The following is a 6,229-nucleotide window of genomic DNA, read 5'->3' as shown; positions in this document are numbered from 1 at the left end:
TCAATCTTCTCTGGGTTTACGTTCAGACCCCTTGGTCTAGCCCAATCATATGCTATCCTTAGAACACGCTCAGCTCTCCTACATAGCATGTTTGGATCCGTCCCCTTCAGAAGTATTATAACATCGTCTGCATAACAGACTGGTTCAAATCCTTCCTTAGTTAGAATCCTCAGCAGACCGTTAATGGTTATAGAAATGAAATTTTGACAAAATTTTCAATAGAAACATAATTTTGACAAAATCTTCCATAGAAATAAAATTTTGACAAAATTTTCTATAGAAATAAAATTTTGACAAAATCTTCTATAGAAATAAAATTTTGACAAAATTTTCTATAGAAATAAGATTTTGACAAAATTTGCTATAGAAATAAGATTTTGATAAAAAAATGTTCTATAGAAATAAAATATTGGCGGAATTTTCTATAGAAATAAAATTTTGATAACATTTTCTATAGAAATAAAATTTCGACAAAGTAGAAATAAAATTTTACAAAAAATTTCCATAGAAATAAAATTTTGCAAAAAATTTCCACCGAAATAAAATTTTGCAAAAAATTTCCATAGAAATAAAATTTTGACAAAATTTTCTATACAAATAAAATATTAATATAATTTTGTAGAGAAATAAAATTTTGACAAAATTTTCAATAGAAACTAAATTTTGACCAAATCTTCTATAGAAATAAAATTTTGACCAAATCTTCTATAGGAATAAAATTTTGACAAAATTTTCTATAGAAATAAAATTTTGACAAAATTTTCTATAAAAATAAAATTTTGACAAAATTTTCTATAAAAAACAAAATTTCTATAGAAATAAAATATTGACAAAATCTTCTATAGAAATAAAATGTTGACAACATTTTCTATAGAAATAAGATTTTGACAAAATTTGCTATATAAATAAGATTTTGACAAAATTTGCTAGAGAAATAAAATTTTGATAAAAAATTTTCTATAGAAATAAAATTTTGGCGGAATTTTCTATAGAAATAAATTTTTGACAAAATTTTCTATAGAAATAAAATTTTGACAAAATTTTCTATAGAAATAAAAAAATACGATTTTGACAAAATTTGCTATAGAAATAAAATTTTGATAAAAAATTTTCTATAGAAATACAATTTTGGCGGAATTTTCTATAGAAATAAAATTTTGACAAAATTTTCTATAGAAATAAAATTTTGACAAAATTTTCTATAGAAATAAAATTTTGAAAAAATTTTCTATAGAAATAAAATTTTGACAACATTTTCTATAGAATAAAATTTCGACAAAGTAGAAATAAAATTTTGCAAAAAATTTCCATAGAAATAAAATTATGCAAGAAATTTCCACAGAAATAATATTTTGCAAAAAAATTCCATAGAAATAAAATTTTGACAAAATTTTCTATAAAAATAAAATTTTGACAAAATTTTCTATAGAAATAAAATTTTGACAAAATTTTCTATAGACATAAAATTTTGCAAAAAATTTCCATAGAAAAAAATTTTGACAAATTTTTCTATAGAAATAAAATTTTGACAAAATTTTCTATAGAAATAAAATTTTGACGAAATTTTCTATAGAAATAAAATTTGTTCTATATAAATAACATTTTGACAAAATTTTCTATAGAAATAAAATTTTAACATAATATTTAATAGAAATAGCATTTTGACATAATTTTCTATAGAAATAAAATTTTGACAAAATATTTCTTTTTTGTTTGGTATTTTTTTGGTAAGATTTTCTCCAAATTTTGGTAAATTATTTTTGGCTCGAGTACCAACCGTGGCTACGAGCTGCTGTTCAGACTACCACGAAGACTTAACTTTTTGGCTTATAGATTGCCAACAAGATGTGCTATTTGGAATCACCCGGTATTCCGGGTGAAGCCATTTTTTTAAAAGTGGTAAATATCTGAAAGAACATCATTTTGACTGATGAAGTTTCTGGACCGGAGAAACTTCATCAAACCATATCAACTTTGCAATTTAGTTAAGGGAAACTTTATAAAAAGATATGGTCCTCGAAGTATGGTCGTAGTGGTCATCTGTTTTCCATTGTTAACGACATTGCTCCTCTTTATTATGAAACTAGCATCCGATTTGATGTTTTACTTTGAATTGAAACATAGCATGAACTATTTCACGTATATTTTAATGGGTTAATTTAAAATAGAATTGGCAAATCTTTTTATGGGTGCATGTCTTAATTATATCGTAAATTTATTGTTGCAATTGGTTTGTATATCGGCTAATTGTTAATTCAGATGAATAGGTTCTTGTGTGCCAAAAGATGTCGCCGTTTGATGAAAGAGGCACCCATTTAGTATCATCAAAGATGTAAATTTCCTAAAGATTCCTTACTTCAGATGTAGAATATGAACAACAGAGGCCTCTAGTGAATATGGTTTCCGATCTTTCACTCTTTGGAAAAATTCATTTCTGAACTTGCACTCATTACAGTGTTGCCGTAGTGCTAATTCGCACTAAATAGCCCAGACACATTTTCAAATTCTTTTTGTGAGATTTTTAAAATGTGTTGTTTTACTTTAAGGAAAATTTTAGTTCAAAGACATTCGACCTTAACGGGGGACGCAAATTTACAAAATTTGTGTCCTAAATTTAATAAAAAAAAAATTGAACTAAAAATTATATCCTTGTTTTAAATAAAATTGTATTATTTTAAAGAAATTTGTCCTTAATATTTTGTAAATTGAGCATCCTAAAATTTAGGTTGCATAATCTTTAATATCACGTAAATATTTTTTTCAGTGTAGATTGGATGCATCGCACTCTATATGTAGTAGCTTCAATGATTTTGTATTGGCGATTTTCTAGGGTTGATTTGGGTTATACAAGTACCATAAAGTTTTAAATATTTATATTGAATCCCGTTAGGTTTTCGAATGTGAGCAGAGCCTTAGTAAATGATGTATTTTGGTGTACCATAAAATACAGCATTACCTATAGTGATTCATTTCATTTAAAAACCAAGTACCGAGAATGGGAAAAAAAGTTGAAAAGGCAACCCAAACTAAGATTCTTTCTGAATAATATTCGAAATAAATAGTTTCTGAATAGTGAAGCTTCTACACTGAAAGAACAGATTTCGTTTGTCAGGAACGAAATTTTAACAACTAAACTAAAGCATTTATATAGAAAATTTTGTCTAAACTTTATTTCTATAGAAAATTTTGTCAAAACTTTATTTCTATAGAAAATGTTGTCAAAAGTTTATTTCTATAGAAAATTTTGTCAAAATTGTATTTCTAAAGGGTGATACGGTCAAAAAACGGTCAAGGGAAAACGCGTGTAAATCGGTGAAATCGTTTATTTAAAAAATCAAATTAAATTTCTTTTTCAAGTTCAATTAGTATAAAATTCAGGAAAAATATTCAGTTAGGCTTTTGCTTTTCCAAATCCGAATTACCGGGCCTCACGCTTGACACCTGCCATCAGATTTTGTACAGCCACCTTGTCCACCTTCTTCGCCGCAGAAAGCCAGTTTGCCTTGAACTGCTGCTCGTCCTTAGCAGTTTCTTTTTGGTCTTCTTTAGGTTCCGCTTGACAATAGCCCAGTATTTCTCAATTGGGCGGAGCTCTGGCGTGTTGGGAGAGTTCTTGTCCTTGGGAACAACCTGCACGTTGTTGGCGGCGTACCACTCCATGGCCTTTTTACCGTAATGGCAAGATGCCAAATACGGCCAAAACAGTACGGAACAACCGTGTTTCTTCAGGAAAGGCAGCAGACGTTTATTCAAACACTGTTTCACGTAAATTTCTTGGTTGACAGTCCCGGAAGCTATGAAAATGCTGCTTTTCAAGCTACAGGTACAGATGGCTTGCCAAACCAGATATTTCTTTGCGAACTTTGACAGTTTTATGTGCTTGAAAATATCTGCTACCTTTCCTTTTGCAGTATAAAACTCCTGTCCCGGAAGCTGCTTGTAGTCGGCTTTGACGTAGGTTTCGTCGTCCATTACCACGCAGTCAAACTTCGTCAGCATCGTCGTGTACAGCCTCCGGGATCGCGCTTTGGCCGTCGTATTTTGTTTATCATCGCGATTTGGAGTCACTACCTTCTTGTAAGTCGATAGTCCGGCTCGTTTTTTTTGGCTCGATGCACGGTTCTAGACGATACACCCAGCTTATTTGCGGCATCTCGGAGAGAGAGAGAGAGAGAGATGTTAGGGTTTCGCTTGAAACTACCGGCAACTCTCTTTGTCGTCTCAGCGGCTTCCGGTTTTCGATTTCCCCCCGATCCAGACTTCCTGGCTGTCGACAAACGTTCCCCAAACACTTTAATTACATTTGTAACGGTTGATTTGGCAACTTTTAGCGATTTTGCCAGCTTTGCGTGCGAGTAGCTCGGATTTTCGCGATGCGCGAGCAAAATTTTGATACGCTGCTCTTCTTGCTTGGACGGCATTTTGACAACTGAAGAGTGAATTCCAAAATCAAAATAGGAGCAACATTCTACACACATACACCTTCAAAATGAGGGGTGTTCAGGTTTTTTAAATGCAAAATTGATAGAAATACGTCACGTTTATATTGACCGTATCACCCTTTATACAAAATTTTGTCATAATTCTATTTCTATACAAAATTTTGTCATAATTCTATTTCTATAGAAAATTTTGTCAAAATTTTATATCTATAGAAAATTTTGTCAATTTTTTTTTTCTAAAGAAAATTTGGTCAAAATTTTATTTCTATAGAAAATTTTGTCAACATTTTATTTCAATAAAAAATTTTGTCAAAATTGTATTTTTATAAAAAATGTTATTTCTATAGAAAATTTTGTTTCTATAGAAAGTTTTGTGAAAATTTTGTTTCGATAGAAAATTTTGTTGAAATTTTATATCTACAGGAAATTTGTTAAGTACCTCTTAGTTGGGGATGAATATTATGTAAACAGTAAAAACTCTAACATTTTTGGTAGAATTTTACCAACTTTGGCAACCGTGGTCATATTTCACTTCCTTCGTCTTTAACATCGTAAAAGATGATGAATGTTGGATTTACGCTTAAAAGCCCGAAAGTAAACAACAGTCGACTGCATGGGTGTTTCATGATGATCCAATCCGACAAAAGTTGCTTGTACACACGAAGCACTTCCAAGCAAATGATCGCCCTTTTTTTCAGAAAAACTGGACATGTCGCAATAGTACCACTAGAACAACGCAGAACAGTTAATTCTGACTGGTGCACCACCATTTGTTGTCTTACAGTCAGGAAAACTAATTGACGATGAAGGATCACTCTTCACCACGGCAATGCGATCTCCCACACATCGGCTCAAATAGTTGCATTTTTGAGCACTCAAAACAGCGATTTGATGGGCCATCCACCGTATAGTTCTGACTTGGTAGCCAATAGAGGTGTGCACGTGAGTAATATTTTACGCTCACGCACACTCACGACGGAGAAATCTTATTCACGCACACTCACGCACGATATTTTTTGGAAGGACTCACGCTCACGAAAAGAAAATTTGTACTCACGCACGAAAATCTTTTAAATGTCGTGACTCACGAAAAATATCGTGACTCACGAATAATTTAAGAGTAATTTACCTATAGAACCTGACTGAAAATATGAGTATGATTAAAATCGAGAGCGTTATTAATCTTTTAACACTTAGGATGTCACTAAAATTATATATGAATTGAATTCGTAAGCATTTTATGTTCGTAAGCTGGATTATTTTCGTGAGCGCGTTTTTCCGAAATTCGTTACTCACGCACACTCGCGAAGATACTATTTTCGTGGCTCACGCACACTCACGCCGTTGCCATCAGCGAGACTCACGACTCACGCGTGAGTCACGACAATTTCGTGTCACGTGCACACCTCTAGTACCCAATGACTTCTTTTAATTCGCATACGTAAAAACTAAAATGAGAGTTCAACGTTTTTCGTCACCTCAAGTAGCGGTTGATGCGTTCAGAATGCATGTTTTGAAGTTACCTCAGAGTGCAAAAGTGATTCGACAATTGGTTCAAACGCATACAAAAGTTTATATTTTGAAAAACAATAAATCTCGCACCGAGAGGGGATAAAGAACCGCTGAAAAACTTTTGGCGTTGGGTCGAAACTGGTCCACTCATCCCGACTGGAATGTGACCGCCAATTACTCTAAATATATTTATTTAAATCTAACAAAAAAAAATATTTTTTTTATGTTCTGTAGATGGATGCAAAATGAGAGTTATTGTGATCTGACACCTACAC

This window comes from Haematobia irritans, chromosome 2 (genome assembly GCF_050003625.1).
Source record: "Haematobia irritans isolate KBUSLIRL chromosome 2, ASM5000362v1, whole genome shotgun sequence".
In the NCBI taxonomy this organism is placed as follows: Eukaryota; Metazoa; Arthropoda; class Insecta; order Diptera; family Muscidae; genus Haematobia; species Haematobia irritans.
This window is presented reverse-complemented; position numbering follows the sequence as displayed.